Source organism: Schistocerca nitens, chromosome 8 (assembly GCF_023898315.1).
Source record: "Schistocerca nitens isolate TAMUIC-IGC-003100 chromosome 8, iqSchNite1.1, whole genome shotgun sequence".
Taxonomy (NCBI): Eukaryota; Metazoa; Arthropoda; class Insecta; order Orthoptera; family Acrididae; genus Schistocerca; species Schistocerca nitens.
This window is the reverse complement of record NC_064621.1, coordinates 154,520,468-154,538,281: the sequence shown is the minus strand read 5'-3', so window position 1 is coordinate 154,538,281 and position 17,814 is coordinate 154,520,468. Positions and strand designations below refer to the sequence as shown.

General features: G+C 45.6%; 1 non-coding gene across 1 annotated transcript; it reads left to right on the top strand.

Annotated features, from left to right (window-relative positions):
* Positions 1–15,273: 15,273 nt before the first annotated feature.
* On the top strand, positions 15,274–15,348 carry Trnat-ugu (transfer RNA threonine (anticodon UGU)). The gene has a single exon. It is a non-coding gene; the product is annotated as a tRNA-Thr (tRNA).
* Positions 15,349–17,814: the final 2,466 nt, after the last annotated feature.

Genomic DNA, 17,814 nt, shown 5'->3' with positions numbered 1-17,814 from the left:
AACATTGACCAGTGAGTGCACCATATCAAAGCTTTGGAGGTCAGTGCGTCCACGCAACATTATGCTTCCCCACATCGTAACACCCAGACCACTAAAACGGTCATGTTCGTTAATGCTGGACGGACCCTCATATGGCGATGGGTGCGAACACGTAATCCACCCAGGAACTTTGTAGATCATGATTGTTTCCAAGGTCCAGATGTTATGGTGTAGGGGGCGTAATGTTGGATCTTTCAGCACAGTACACTCACCAGACAAGGTTATTATGACACTGTACTCATTCCCCGTGCCCATTCGACCCAGACATCATTTCTAAGGCTAACAAAGCACGACCACATAGACCAGCGCAGATGGACGAGCTCTTGGAACGAGAGGATCTTCGACGAATCCACTGCAATGCCCGTTCCCCCGACTTAAATCCCATCGAGCACGTTTGGGATATGGGATGAGTTGGGTGCAAAGTCTATGGAGCATCTGGTGTCGACAGAAGTACAATTAGTCTCTGGGCACGGATGGTGAGGTCATCAGAAGGCGGTTCGGCGGAGCTCCACGATTTCTAGCCGGCTGTCACACCTGACATGTTGCAGCGAGCTGATGTTGTCATTCGCGGAGGCAGACGCATTACTACTCGGCATTTGGCGCTGCACCTGTCAATCGGCAAAGGAAGTGTGGATGCAATTGTCCGCACTCTTGGATATTCAAAAGCGTGTGCAAGATAGTTCCCGCGGTGTCTAACGGTGGATGACAAATCACACATGAAAAAAAATTGTCTTCATTTGTTGCAACGTTTTGAACCTTATGGGGAGGCCTTCTTGTCCTGGGTTGTGACGGGTGATGAAACCTGAGTTCACCATTTTGAGTCCGAAACAAAACGACAGTCGATGGAATGGCGCCATTTCCACTCCCCACAGAAGCAACTGCTTCCGCCGGTAAGGTCATGATCACCATCTTCTGGGACTGTAAAGGTGTGATTCTCATTGATGTAATGCCATGAGACGGTACCATTAATTAAGAAGTATATGTCAACACGTTAACAAAACTCAAGAAACGCTTCCGGCGACTTCGGAACCACAGCAACCCAGGAGATGTTTCGCTGCAACACGATAACGCTCGGCCCCACGCAAGTCTGAGGACTGCTGAACACATCGCAAAACAGGGTTGGGCAGTGTTACCCATCCACCCTACAACCCTGACATAGCCCCCTCGGACTTCCACTTGTTTGGGCCATTAAAGGATGCCATTCGTGGAAGACATTTTGAGGATGATGAGGAGATGATTCACACGGTGAAGCACTGACTCCGCCACCGGGACAAGGATTGGCACCGACAGGGCATACACGCCTTTGTTTCGCGCTGGAGAAAGGCCATAGAACGGGATGGAGATAACTTGGAAAAATTGGGTATGTAGATAAAACACCATTCTTTCATGCGTGTAATTCTCATTATGTTCAATAAAGAATTGTCGAAGAAAAAAATGCGGTGCATTACTTTCTGGGCAACGCGCTTTTAATTATTCACTTTGAAGTGGTGAGAAGTTTAACATTGTCTCGCAAGTCAAAAGGTAGTTGGCGACTCTTATTTTTCACATGTGTTGCAATGGAAAAAGTTAATCCGGGTCTAGCCGGCCGAAGTGGCCGTGCGGTTAAAGGCGCTGCAGTCTGGAACCGCAAGACCGCTACGGTCGCAGGTTCGAATCCTGCCTCGGGCATGGATGTTTGTGATGTCCTTAGGTTAGTTAGGTTTAACTAGTTCTAAGTTCTAGGGGACTAATGACCTCAGCAGTTGAGTCCCATAGTGCTCAGAGCCATTTGAACCATTTAATCCGGGTCTGCCAAAAAATGTTTCTGATTAAACCCTTGGGGCAGTTCGTTGCGCCGCACGTCGCCAAGTGAACAAGTAAAGTGCGAGAACTCTGTCCGCCTCCGCCAGTGTGATTACTTGCCGCGCCGCGGACGCTTCGTTTACGGACGAAAGGAATGTTTCGATGGGAGTTGTACCCGAGCCCATGATGGAGGAGGGTTAGTATGTTCACACGTTTCAAAATAAGAAAAGGAAGCAAGGAACAACGCACAATACAAAGCAGAGCAGAGGATACAAAGCAGTCGGTAATGGCCTCCTCGCAATTGATAGCTTAGGTTACATCTACAAATCACACATAAGTGCGTGGTAGAGGGGTGTTCGAACCACCTTGACAATAATTCTCTATTACTCCTCTCTCGAACAGTACGCCGAAAAAAAACGAACACCTTTACCTTTCCATGCGAGCTCTGATTTCCCTCGTTTTATTACGATGGTTGTTTCTCCCTATGTAGATCGGCGTCGGCAAAATATTTTCGCATTCAGATGAGAAAGTTGGTGATTAAAATTTCATGAGAAGATCCCCCGCAACGAGAAACGCCTTTCTTTTAATTATGTCCACCCCAAATCCTCTATCATGACTGTGACACTCCCTCTCCTAATTCTCTATAATACGAAACGTACCGCTCTTCTTTGAAGTTTCTCGGTGTACTCGGTTAATCCTATAGTTCTGGTATCTTACGCAACCATCGTTCAAAACAATTGTATCCCCTGCCCCTTCCCTTAGACTTTAAACTGGCACTTTAACCCGACAGTAGTTTGTAGTAGAGATGGGTCGTTCGCGAACTAACGGGTTCAAAGGAACGGTTCACCAAGATGAACGGAACGAGCGACGAACGAATTCTAAGAAAGGGTCTTTCATAATTCACTTCGGTAGCGGCTTTCTGCTTATAGTTCCTGGGAACGGGAAACGGTCGGTCTCGTTCCCGCAACGGCACTTCGGCCGGTCTCGTTCCAGCCTCTGTCCCGCTCCCCTCGCTCTCGGTCTCGCTCGGCCGGACTCGTCCTTCTTCGCGTGGCCATTCGTCGCAGTTCCACTGCCGACTGCTCATAATTAGATCAGTATCGAGTTGTTGTTCGTTTCGTTCGCTGAGCACGCCCATTCTAGATCTGTTTCCAACCTTTTTGAACTCTGAACTTCTGGTTCTTTTCGTATTCTATGCAGCGTCCACGACCAGTAATTAAAATGTGTGTTATAATTACGTAAATTACATAAAAATTAAGTGGTATATAATACAGACATCTTTTCAGGCAACAAAACGGCACATCAGCTTACTTCACTATTTCAATAAACAGCAGAAGAAGTACTTGTAAAAAGAGAGATTTTTTTCAAAATTGTTGAGGCTTTCGTGGCCACTTGTTGACAAACTGCCTATTGGCTTCTGTCTCGGGTTCTTCGGCCGACGTTCATCTAATGATTTTTCTGACGTTTCGCCAGCACGAGTGGCTGGCATTGTCAAAGCTTCACCCTCCATTGCCGGTGGTGAACTGGAGCCGAGCTCGCGGCCGCAGACTATATGTACCTGGCGCGCCAACGTCCGAGGGCTTCTCCGCGGTCATTTCCGGTGCGGTTCTCCTCTTGCTACCTGCGACGGTCGTTCGCTGCAGTACGGGAAGCCAGGATCCGTTGACCTTAAGGCTTTCCTCTTTCTTGTTCAAACTGTTCGCGTGTTTTTGTATTTCTACAGCTTCTCTGAACAAGCGCGTGTGATAGTGGTTCTCTACAGCCAGAACTTCAGTGTCGGCGAATTTTATTACGTGGTCGGTCTCATTCAGTGCGTGTTCTGCCACGGCCGATTTCTCCACCTGCCCCAACCTGCAATGTCGCTTATGCTCCTTGATCCTGGTGTTAATGGATCGTCCAGTCATCCCGACATAAACTTTTCCGCATGTGCATGGTATGCGGTATATTCCCGACATTGCAAGTGGGTCTCTTTTCTCCTTCGCCGATCTAAGACACTCTTTGATCTTCCTTGTCGGTTTGAAGATCGTCTTTACGCCATGTTTGCGCAATATGCATGATTAGTACGCTCGTAACGAGAGCAGAACGAATATGTGAGCCGCAACACCTCAAACGAGAAATGCAACACCTGGAAACAGTCCTGAGGAGCAATGGGTACTCCACAAATTATATTAGAAGTGTAACTGAGCCAAACACTCGGCGAAGTAAGGAACCAGAAAAAGAAATGTCGGGTACGGCCTTTCTGCCATACATTCCCAGAGTGACGGACAGAATCGGCCGTATATTGCGCAAACATGGCGTAAAGACGATCTTCAAACCGACAAGGAAGATCAAAGAGTGTCTTAGATCGGCGAAGGAGAAAAGAGACCCACTTGCAATGTCGGGAATATACCGCATACCATGCACATGCGGAAAAGTTTATGTCGGGATGACTGGACGATCCATTAACACCAGGATCAAGGAGCATAAGCGACATTGCAGGTTGGGGCAGGTGGAGAAATCGGCCGTGGCAGAACACGCACTGAATGAGACCGACCACGTAATAAAATTCGCCGACACTGAAGTTCTGGCTGTAGAGAACCACTATCACACGCGCTTGTTCAGAGAAGCTGTAGAAATACAAAAACACGCGAACAGTTTGAACAAGAAAGAGGAAAGCCTTAAGGTCAACGGATCCTGGCTTCCCGTACTGCAGCGAACGACCGTCGCAGGTAGCAAGAGGAGAACCGCACCGGAAATGACCGCGGAGAAGCCCTCGGACGTTGGCGCGCCAGGTACATATAGTCTGCGGCCGCGAGCTCGGCTCCAGTTCACCACCGGCAATGGAGGGTGAAGCTTTGACAATGCCGGCCACTCGTGATGGCGAAACGTCAGAAAAATCATTAGATGAACGTCGGCCGAAGAACCCGAGACAGAAGCCAATAGGCAGAGATTTTTTTGTTATTACACATGCAAAAGAAGTCGGCACGAACACATGAGTGGCCATTTTCCGTCTTCTTTTGACCCAAGGTAAGAGGGCATGTTCATTCTTATGGAAGGCAGGCCGACTTACAACCGAATAAAGCCCGCGCTCCATAATCGAGTGTCTGGTGTCACATTTTGTAAAGATAATATGGTATCTACTACAATATTATTTCAGTGGTACAGGGTGGCGCACGAAAAATCGGCCCCGAGTACTAGCTGCTCGTTGTCGCTCACCAATCATCATCATCTATTGCTTCGAAGTTGTTGCTTGCATTAGCTTGTTTGTTATTTCTTCACTGCCTAATTATTACATGTTTATCTATTCTGCTCACAGCGGTCAACAAATCGTGCGTAATTGACAAGCAGCCTGTACTCAGGGCCGGTTTTTCGTGTGCCACCATATATTATTTCACTGCGATTAGCCACACAACGCTACAGTTGGCTAAACGAGATGTTTTCCAGAATCACGAAAATTACAAGTGTATGAGAATTCTGTTATGAATAAAAACTCTGTACTACAGGGCGGAGGCAAGTGCCCCCTCTTGCCGCCTTCCATCTTCAGTCACCTATGCTACTAATTTTCAGTTTTTCATAAGAACCATATACCAAGCACAAACGAACGGTGAGCGAGTAAAAATGAACGGTTCCCAAAAAAGAGCGATCAGCAGTGAACTAGTTCCCAAGAATGAACGAGTATGCCCATCTCTAGTGTGTATTGGTGTGGTATACCCTCTTTATGATAAATTTCAGTAGTTAATTGCTAAGGCATGTCACACCGCTTTGTGGTTCCAGGTAGCTGCTGCGAGATGTCAGGAGAGTGGTAAAAGTGTGTTTTTGTGACTCCAGTTCAGCACTTCGTGAGATGCTGCTGAAATAGGTTTCAACATGCTGAGGTTTGTGAGACACCAACACGCAACTCTCACCCCATAAAAAGAAAAGGCCAGGGTAGATACTTCATTGCATTTTTGTGCGTATTTTGCACAAGATATAATACTTGAACATCAAATATAGTTATATGTGGACTGTTATGGGCCAGAAGGGGACAAAGTGCAAGCACTGATTGATTACGTACTTGATGACGGGCCAACTGATTCCGATGATGGAGATGAAGAGGATGCTGTTATTGTCCGTCATCAGAGCAGGAAGGAGATGAAAACGATGATGCTGAGGTCAGTGGTAGTTATTAGCTGCGAAACGATGGAACGACTGTATGGAGAAAATAATTTTCACGACGTAATGTTAGAATAAGGTCGCTTATTATTACCAACCTTTCAGGCGTCATTGGTGATGCCAAACAATAAGCTACAACATTAATATGTTGATTTTTTTATATTATGATATTATTGAAGACATTGTTTTGTTCACAAATAACCGCACAGAGAGTCAGAGAGAGATGTATTCACAATAAAACGCACTAAAATACGTAACAAAGCACGAAACGATCGCAGTGGACGCCTGTACTTAACCCTGCTCTGTCCTCGTTTTGATGACCAAGATAATCTAGTAGCCAGGAATGAAGTACAAGCATTGGCTCCAATTACAACCGTTCTTGACCAATTTGTGAGCAACTGTAGGAAGCTTTTGTCTGTCAGTGAATATGTTACATTGGATGAGAAATTAGAAACCTATGACTCAATATTTTTGACTTGTATGCGCCTTATAATTAAGAAATAATATTCCATTTTATTATTGTGCTGTATATTGTGACGCTTCCTATTGGTACCAACTAGCATTATGACCATCAGCGAAAGTGTAATGTCCTTTTTCTATGCACGACCAATATTCTTCACCTCGTCGAGATACGTGAAAAAGGCGACACACCACTGTCATTGCAGTCAATATTTCTTGATCAATAAGTTTTAGATTCAAATTTTAACTAGTAAAGTGCATTGTTTGTTCCTTGGCCGAGTAGCTAATATGGTTTGATGTTTATTCTTTGTTTTACGGTTTTTGCCGGCCAGTGTGGCCGAGCGGTTCTAGGCGCATCAGTCTGGAACCGCGTGACCGCTATGGTCGGGCATGGATGTGTGTGATGTCCTTAGGTTAGTTACGTTTAAGTAGTTCTAAGTTCTAAGGGACTGATGCCCACAGATGTTAAGTCCCATAGTGCTCAGAGCCATTTGAACCATTTTTTTACGACTTTTGTTTAGAGCTGTACTTCCGACGTTACTCCAAGTAAATAAATGTGTCTAAGTAAATGCGGGTTTGATTTCTGACCTACGTAATTGGTGACCTCGCAAAAAAGACCGGTTTAAGTTGCAACAACATTTTTTTCTGATTAAATCCGTTAAACATGGAAGGCGCAAATAATTTTTTACAAACCACTGGTGACGAGATGCTGCAGATGCAACAAGGGACTGAAGTTTTAGAACAGTCGACGCTGAGAAAGGACAGCAAGACGGACACGACGAGATCACAAACTCGAGCGGTAACTACAGCGCCGCGAGCGCACGCCCGCGCCGAAAATTTTCCGCGTGCAGATTCATTCGTGCCAACTACGCCGCGCCTACAATTGCGGGTACCTCCATTTACGCCCGCACAACCTGACGTATGGTTTGCGACTTGGAAAGCATTGTCGCACAAGGGTCCACAGAGGACAGTGAACAATTTACGCAGGTAATTAGAAATTTGGACCAGAGAGTGACGAGAATAGTTTCCGATCTGATTCTACACCCACCCCATCAACAAGCATACCTCTCCCTGAAGACTCCACTAATCAATCGCTGCACGAAGATATCCGAGCAGAGGCTTTTACAAGAGCTTTACCAGGAGAAACGTGGCGACAGAAACCCGTCGGAATTTTGGAGACATTTTCGAGTAATCGTGGACTGTAGCGTAATATCTAATGAGTTGCTGCTATTTATTTGGCGGCAACAGCTTACGTCTCAAGTATAGTTCACATTAATAGCGTATGAAGGACAAGCATTGGATAAATTCCTGCAAGTAGCTGATAAATCATATGCCACATTGACCACTGTGACAAGCGTAGCAGCGACAAATACGAGCGTCACAACAGAAGGTGAGAAACACGCATCGTAGTTTTTGGCGGAGCCGATGCTGAATTGTGCCGCCGCATCTTGCCGACTATCACCGGACATCGCTCGGGAACTCCGAGAGGTATGGACCACAATGGGACGAATTGTCTCGCAGTTAAAGAACTTGGAGTTACTTACGTCGCCGATAAGACGACGAGGTCGTCTCGTTCTTCCAATCTACAGCCGTTAGACACCAGTCAAGGCTCAACTACTGCCGATGATATCTTCTGGTACCACAGACGGTTCCGCATCCGCGCCCGCACTACAAAGTGTACGAAACCACGTAAATTCCCAAATGGCAAGAGCAGTTCGAATTAGGCGTCACGGGCTGCGGCACTCACAAACGGCGCCGCCGACATAAGAAGAGTCAAATTGCAGCAACGCACAGATGGACACACGGCAAAGGTAAGGCCGCCGATGGCATGCTTTCTACTTTTCCGATGAGTCGCGGCACGACATCGCGTCGGTTGCACGTGACTGATAAGATTTCAGGCTTAAGGTTTTCGATAGACACTGGTTCAGAGGTCAGTCACGGGCACGACAATGCAGGAGCCCTCACAGTTGTTAGCCGTGAACAACTCCATCACCAAAACGTGTGGGCGTAAAGATATTACGATAGACATAGGTTTTCCCACTCCATACAATTGGAGTTTCGTTGTGGCAGACATTATTCAACCCATATTAGGTGCTGATTTGCTGTAGAACTTCGCACTGGCTGTAAACTTAGCAAATGCCTGCTTTATAAGTGGGCATTATGTGACTGGGTAAAGGTAATTCAGAGAGGTTCTGTGGGCAACGTAACAGGAGTAATTAATGATGCAAGTAAAAAGCATTATATACGCACGCCACCAGGTCCATCGGCTTCACAACGCGTCCGTAGAATAGCTCTAGAACGGTTGGGTGAGACTAAGGCGATATTTGAGATATGCTCCTTGCTAGTGTTATACAAAGGTCAGACAACCCATGGTCATCCCCGTTACATCTAATAAGCAAGAAGGAGGGCGATTACCGTAGGCTGAACGCAAGAACAATCCCAGGTAAGTACCCGATACCTAATATCCAAGATTTAACCTATTCTCTGACCGGTGCAAAAGTTTTCTCGGTGTTGGATTGCCGGAGAGCTTACAGTCTGATCCCAAGGGCGCATACTGATGTTTCAAAGACAGCAGTTATCATACCTTTCGGCCAGTTTGTGTTTTTTATGCCATTTGGTCCTAAAAATGCAGCCCAAACTTGGCAGAGATTCATTGACGAAGTGTTAAAATGACTTGCCATTTTGCTTTGCATATTTTGTGAGCGTGGAGTTGATCTGCTATTCTGTTATTCTGCGCAACGGATTAATCTGAGATGAACCCTTTACCCTGTGGCTCCTGCAAGATGCAATTTCCACCCCCACACTACTACAGAAGTCAGACAGACGCTCCTAACGGTCTAAAGAGAAATGCCTGAAATACTTTCAGCAATAAATATCTTCTCGAGTAGTCCGCTGTAAGGAAATGACACAAAAATTCACAAAATTTCTTACGTAACTAGTAGGATACTTGGGTACTGGAGTAGTGCTAGTTAGTGTAAGAAAAACATGAAACTAACGAAAATTAGTATTTATTTTCCAAAAATACTGAGAAATCACAATGGCACTTTTAGTTATGAATTGAACAAGTTATATCCTGGTTCTTTTCGGAATGTGAAGTTACCTCTCAAGGATAGGACTCCCTAATGAAATTTCTATACAATGATTGTTATTGACTTGGCAGAATGGCTGAGAGGCGTACCTACTCAACTTGAATACTTATCCTTTAGAATGTTGCTAGGTACGGTCGAGGCTGTCGCGTGTGAAATGCAGTGAAATGGACTGTTGTGGAGGAAATATGGGGCTCGCAATAGCTCTAGCGCACAATACCGCAAGCTGCGATGACTGCTGTCTAAGCCGCTCGCTGCTGACAAATAAGATAACTCTCGTTCTATCTGGATTGACCTACGCCAATCAAACTCTCCCTACAGCTTGATGAAGTCAAGGATTCCTATTCGCCCCTAGTCTAACTATTGGTGTGGTACATCGGTCAGATAACCAGTCCACCGCGATGCCACTCAAAAATTCGCTCCCAGGCGTTTAACTATAACACTGTCCATTCACACCACACAATAAGTGTATCGGCCAACACCGTGAACAACGCTTAATCTCAAGGACTCAATATAGAGAGTCTAGCACTTCGATTTGCTCTCGACAGAGGTGCTCTCCCAGTGAAGTACTGAGGAGAGACTTGTTCCTCACTCCAAGAGCGACAACGGAACAGCGCCTCTCCACGCCAGACATGAAGGGGTATATCTTTCGGTCTCTTCCATTACTCCTTCAGCTCAAGGCATCAGAAATATCGTCTGCCAATCAGCATTGCTCTTCTAAAAGGGGAGAATGACATTTCGTTTAAGGTGACCAATCCGGAAACCTGTAGCATCGGAGTTTGGCGTTTGCTTTCTCCCTGTGAAAATCTCTGAAACTGCATGCTATGTTTGTAAAGAATGCGTAAGCTGGCCACTCTCACACAATGTACCGGAATTTGCTTTTAATCTGAACACGGGGTCGTTCCCCTTTTCACTCGGGCCCACACTGTCCGCTCCACGGGCTGTCACCGGCCGACATAGGCTGGGTCGTCCTCTGAAGGGACTGGCGTCCCGTTGTGCGGTTTCTCTCCCGAACTAAAAGCTCCTGTGAGCGTCATGTCTGGAATCTATGTGTGTACGCCAGTCTCGAGTATTTCAACCCCGGTGCGCTTACTTGTTATTTGCATATCGTTTACATGAATTCATACAACACTGACGTTATCTTATCGAGTTTCGGGTCGAATGAAGCGTCTTGATGTGCGGAATATGAATGTGAGGGCAGAATATGTAAGCAATGAGGGTCAGGAGACCACGACGTCTTACAATTTGAATGACATATTAATATATTCAGCTGATGCACAAGTTCTTCACAAGCATATACACTGGCCATTAAAACTGCTACACCACGAAGATGACGTGCTACAGACGCGAAATTTAACTGACAGGAAGAAGATGCTGTGATATGCAAATGATTAGCTTTTCAGAGCATTCACACAAGGTTGGCGCCGGTGGCGATACCTACAACGTGCTGACATGAGGAAAGTTTCCAACCGATTTCTCATGCACAAACAGCAGTTGACCGGCGTTGCCTGGTGAAACGTTGTTGTGATGCCTCGTGTAAGGAGGAGAAATGCGTACCATCACGTTTCCGACTTTGATAAAGGTCGGATTGTACCCTATCGCGATTGCGGTTTATCGTATCGCGACATTGCTGCTCGCATTGATCGAAATCCAATGACTGTTAGCAGAATATGGAAATGGTGGGTTCAGGAGGGTAATACGGAACGCCGTGCTGGATCCCAAAGGCCTCGTATCACTAGCAGCCGAGATGACAGGTATCTTATCCGCATGGCTGTAACAAGAGACCGACCTGTGAAGTGCATTGTTTAATCCTTGGACGATGGTTTGATGTTTATTCTTTGTTTTTCGTTTTTTTTGTTTAGAGCTGTACTTCCGACGTTGCTCCAAGTGAATAAATGTCTCTAAGTATATGTGGGTTTGATTTCTGACCTACAATATACACTCCTGGAAATGGAAAAAAGAACACATTGACACCGGTGTGTCAGACCCACCATACTTGTTCCGGACACTGCGAGAGGGCTGTACAAGCAATGATCACACGCACGGCACAGCGGACACACCAGGAACCGCGGTGTTGGCCGTCGAATGGCGCTAGCTGCGCAGCATTTGTGCACCGCCGCCGTCAGTGTCAGCCAGTTTGCCGTGGCATACGGAGCTCCATCGCAGTCTTTAACACTGGTAGCAAGCCGCGACAGCGTGGACGTGAACCGTATGTGCAGTTGACGGACTTTGAGCGAGGGCGTATAGTGGGCATGCGGGAGGCCGGGTGGACGTACCGCCGAATTGCTCAACACGTGGGGCGTGAGGTCTCCACAGTACATCGATGTTGTCGCCAGTGGTCGGCGGAAGGTGCACGTGCCCGTCGACCTGGGACCGGACCGCAGCGACGCACGGATGCACGCCAAGACCGTAGGATCCTACGCAGTGCCGTAGGGGACCGCACCGCCACTTCCCAGCAAATTAGGGACACTGTTGCTCCTGGGGTATCGGCGAGGACCATTCGCAACCGTCTCCATGAAGCTGGGCTACGGTCCCGCACACCGTTAGGCCGTCTTCCGCTCACGCCCCAACATCGTGCAGCCCGCCTCCAGTGGTGTCGCGACAGGCGTGAATGGAGGGACGAATGGAGACGTGTCGTCTTCAGCGAAGAGAGTCGCTTCTGCCTTGGTGCCAATGATGGTCGTATGCGTGTTTGGCGCCGTGCAGGTGAGCGCCACAATCAGGGCTGCATACGACCGAGGCACACAGGGCCAACACCCGGCATCATGGTGTGGGGAGCGATCTCCTACACTGGCTGTACGCCACTGGTGATCGTCGAGGGGACACTGAATAGTGCACGGTACATCCAAACCGTCATCGAACCCATCGTTCTACCATTCCTAGACCGGCAAGGGAACTTGCTGTTGCAACAGGACAATGCACGTCCGCATGTATCCCGTGCCACCCAACGTGCTCTAGAAGGTGTAAGTCAACTACCCTGGCCAGCAAGATCTCCGGATCTGTCCCCCATTGAGCATGTTTGGGACTGGATGAAGCGTCGTCTCACGCGGTCTGCACGTCCAGCACGAACGCTGGTCCAACTGAGGCGCCAGGTGGAAATGGCATGGCAAGCCGTTCCACAGGACTACATCCAGCATCTCTACGATCGTCTCCATGGGAGAATAGCAGCCTGCATTGCTGCGAAAGATGGATATACACTGTACTAGTGCCGACATTGTGCATGCTCTGTTGCCTGTGTCTATGTGCCTGTGGTTCTGTCAGTGTGATCATGTGATGTATCTGACCCCAGGAATGTGTCAATAATGTTTCCCCTTCCTGGGACAATGAATTCACGGTGTTCTTATTTCAATTTCCAGGAGTGTATTTGATTTTGCGTAGCACATGTACACTGAATTAATTACTTCAAAATCCACGGGGTTCGCTTAACATAGCACGATATTTTGTCCGTTGAAAATTATTCCCTTTAATATTAATATGGAGTAAACTATTATTATTACTCTCCAGAGATGATCCAATACACGGTTCACTTCTCGAGATACTCTGTTCGAAATCTTAGGACACTATAGTTTTTTCTTAACTCTGTTTTTATTTACACAGTTTCTTTGATATGATTCACTAGTATGAATGGTCATACTTAAGACCGATAATAAATTTCCAAACAGGGTTTATAATAAAAAGTGCGACGCGATGTTTGAATAGTAACTTCGGCAACAACTGAAGTTCTGAAATTGGAATTAATGATATCAATCTTTTATCGATTGAGATGTTCGCTGGATGTTGGCGTTATTTCAGGTCTGTGCGTTTTCGCATTTTTGACAATAAAGTAAACGAACAGAAATTTACTTTTAACAATCCCGGCTTCCAATACAGTTAACTGTTTCATACAGTGGCGCATGAGCTTTGGAGACGCGAATACTCAAGACAGAAAGGCTAAAGGCTCAGACACTAAAATCTCGAACGCTATAGACTCACAGACGCTAGAGACGTTAACAATACGTGTGTTAGACTTATGTAATAGTTATGAAACAAAAGGGACATTCGTTAGAAGCTTTAAATAAGGCCGCTTGCCGCTTTGCTTGAAATACTCTATTTCACTGGCTCTCATTATTCTTTTATTTAATTTTTCTGCTGGAAAACGAGAATTCATGATTTCATATGAAATATGGGCATTGTTCACGTCCAGCTACAATAAATTTTAGTTTCCAAAAAAGACCAGATATATAATGATGGGTTACAATATTAATAATATACAGTAAGCTTAATCCATAGTAATAACTTACAATTGACTATGAAATTACTGGTTTAGTCAATATTCAAAATCTCTAAAAAAAACTGCGCTCTACACACCGCTAGTCTTAGAATTCCAGGTCACAACAGTTCCGGGTTTAAGTTCCCACAGTACAACGCCATAGAAGAAGCTGGCTTAAGGAAAAAAACATCTTTCTTGTCTCGAGAATAATCACGAAGATCAAAGACAATATTATGGATTACGAAAAGGAAAAAGAAAACGATCTCCGCTGACAGGTGAGACGGGATAAGATGCGCTTACGATGTGAACAGAGTTTTGCATTTCAAATAGGTGCTGGACTCCGAGGACAGAGCTGTTTCTGAGTCATACCTGTCGCCGTGCACCTGTCAGCCGTACGAAAAGCCTCTGCGCGTGGGAAAGCGCGGAGGCGCGCAGCAGAGATAGCGGCCGGCCGGAAGCCTGGCCAACGACCCCCTGTCGACCGAGAACGACGGCCACATTAATTACTACAGCGACCACACCGCCAGCTGTAAGTCCGAAATACTTTCAAACTTGTACCTACTATCACAACTCTGCAGTAGAGTGGCAGCCTTTTTTAAGCCTACTGGCAGATTAAAATTGTGTAGTCGGGTTTTAACAGGATAAGTCGTGCTTTTCACGACGGTGTCCAGCCGAATATGCAGGGTGCATCATCTAAAACTTGCACCGCTAATATTGCGGAAATGGAATGTGCTATTGATGTGCGATTTTGACGGAATGGTTTCGTAGTCAACGGATTGTAATAATACTTATAAAGTGTGTTTTGTACAAACATACACTTTTTTAAATGTAACAATCCCTATTGACATTAACAGACTCAGAGTAACTATATATGACGGTAGTATCTGTTCCCGAAAGAACAGTTACCGTCGATGACCATGCAGCTTTGCTAGAAATGAAATGATAATTAAATAGACACCCTAGCTGCAAGCAGGCGTTGATACACTTCATTGGGGACATGCTGAAAACGTGTGCCACGACCGGGACTCGAACCCGGGATCTCCTGCTTACATGGCAGACGCTCTATCCATCCGAGCCACCGCGGGCACAGAGGATGGTGCGTCTGCAGAGACTTATCCCTTGCACGCTCCCCGTGAGATCCACATTCCCAACATGTCCACAACACTACATTCGTAGGGCGCCTAATTGATGTTTGCCCATCATACTCATTACTCGTGGCAGATTAATCTACCAAGTCCCGTACGAGTTCGGGCATATCGTGTGCGTTCGCACAAGAAGGTCAAAGGCCGGGAACCCATTTTTTTTCTTTTTTTTTATGGGTTCCCGGCCTTTGACCTTCTTGTGCGAACGCACACGATATGCCCGAACTCGTACGGGACTTGGTAGATTAATCTGCCGCGAGTAATGAGTATGATGGGCAAACATCAATTAGGCGCCCTACGAATGTAGTGTTGTGGACATGTTGGGAATGTGGATCTCACGGGGAGCGTGCAAGGGATAAGTCCCTGCAGACGCACTATCCTCTGTGCCCGCGGTGGCTCAGATGGATAGAGCGTCTGCCATGTAAGCAGGAGATCCCGGGTTCGAGTCCCGGTCGGGGCACACATTTTCAGCATGTCCCCAATGAAGTGTATCAACGCCTGCTTGCAGCTAGGGTGTCTATTTAATTATCATTTCAGACTCAGAGTAGGTTAAATTAGAATGTCAGTGGCGGTTTTTTTTTTTTTTTCAGAATTCTAATGCGACTCGTTTGCCAGATATCGTATTTTGAAAAGCTTCCACACCAACACTTGTTTGTGCCATTCGTAGATGGGTATGATGTCATTATGTTTGCTTACAGTGTACTTGGGTGGTCCTTGAGTGCATTGCGTCTTGCTAGTCAGTTAGTGTGTGACAGTCCCAGCAGTAGGTGGTGAGTGGACGATGATATTTACCAATGCAGAAAATACCGACGGGCTCATGGTGCATGGAGAGTGTAGGAAGAATGCAGTTCGTTCTTGTACGGTGTACACGACAATATATCCCAATAAACACCAGCTATCTCGGCAATATTTATCAGCCTCCTCAACCAGTCACGTGAAAGTAGTTGCGTAACGCCGAGTCGGCTTAACAGTAGGAAACAAATGACGGAAGAATGATGGGAACTTAATGTCCTGCTGCTGTTGCAGTTTATCTCCATCTGAGATCCCGCGCAATCGCACGAGGAAGTGGCGTGAGTCAGGCAAGTGTCCTACTCATTCTCTGTCGACATAGGTTACATCCCTATCACATCCATATCCATCAAGAGCTGCAAGGAAACGATTATGAGACTCGCATTATAAACTTCTGTACATGGGCATTATACAGGATACTCCAGATATATCATGTATATCGTTTAGTGATGAAACTTCAATTTTAATCAGATAATTACGCACACACACACACACACACACACACACATATATATATATATATATATATATATATATATATATATATATATATATATATATATATATATATATATTGTGTTTCATACTAGAATGCCGTGTTCCCAGTTTGGCACAGCTTTGCCACAGGAAGCACGAAAGCGGTTGAAGACGTCCGTCTTCTGGTCGGCTCCTGGACGTTGTCAGAAGGAGGCTAGTTTTTGATTTCGCAAAGGTTTCTGTTCTTTGGAAAAGAACAACCCGAATTGCTTTACGTAATCAGTATAAATTTTATAATTATCTAAGGGACCTTTACAAATGAAAAATAAAAAAATTGCATTTGCAAATGAAATCATTAATAAATGGGGCAGCTGTGAGTCTACGATCAGAATGCCGCAGTATTCTCTGCTGTAGTAAAGGCTGTTTGACATTTATAAAAATAGTATGACATGGAGGTAAAAAAATAAAGAAAAAGAATAGAATAAGAAATCTGGTAAACACTAACTATATTCAAACAATTCTCACAAGCAATTAGGGCTTATTTGTAAACAGTATAACTTGCATAAGTAATTTTCTAACTGTATGGTGCGATCAGATTTCAGCAGTCTGTCCTGTGCTAGCTTCTTGGTTCACGTTTTTGTCACAAATTACAGTCATTACTTTTCTCCTTCCTTCGAGACAATTCTTGCACCGTTGAACATCTTCATAACAATAACTTGCTGGTTTACAGTATCGAACATAAATTACTTGAATTTTATTAATTAATAACTGTTGTCCGCACGCTGGCAAGACCGCTCACTTTTATGGCTTAAAGACGATCTTTTTTACGCCTTCATATTACAATCAGAATTACGATAAATCTGAAGATCTACAAAGGCTTTTACTGTCATCTTTTTTTTTTAGATCGAAGCGGAACGTTCAGTTCAGCTTCTCTTAAAATGTTTCTTTGACTGCGCAATCGATGTATTAGCGTCCGCGCTAGATGTGCATCTTTACAGTTACGTAAATTATATAAAACAAATGTCTATCAAAGAATAGGTCTCATCTCATAAGTTGATCATTTAATATACAGCTAGGTGAATGCATTTCCAAGAGTACTCACAGCTTTCATACGACGGAAATCCCAATAATATTACAAACTATATTTACCAATCATGACGAGGTAAACCGCCGAGACATACACTGTTGGTCTGTTGACAATCCCAGTTGGCTTCGTCAGGTGGAACGGCAGCATCCATGGAGTTGAGACGTGTAGTGTGGGACAGTGAACTATCAGCTCATAGGCCCGTTTTTCATAGACTAATACGTTCCAATATCGCAGCCTCCTAACAGACCATCTTCAAAGGATGCCAGAAAACGTGCCTCTGGAGACCAGAAGCAAACTGTGGTACCAATATGATAGCTGTCCAGCCCATAGTGCACGAAGTACTGAAGCATGTCCGCACGAATTGTGTCCAATTGGATGCAGAGAACCTGTACTTTGGCCGGCTCGTTCCCCGGATTTGACGCCTGTAGACTTTTTTCTGTGGGGAAAATTGAAAGAGGCTGTCTACAAGGATATAACAACTATACCCGATGATATGCCACGACATATTACTGCATCCTGCTCGGACATCTCCGCTGAAATGCAAGCACGTGTGCAGCAGTCGTTCCATGGCTG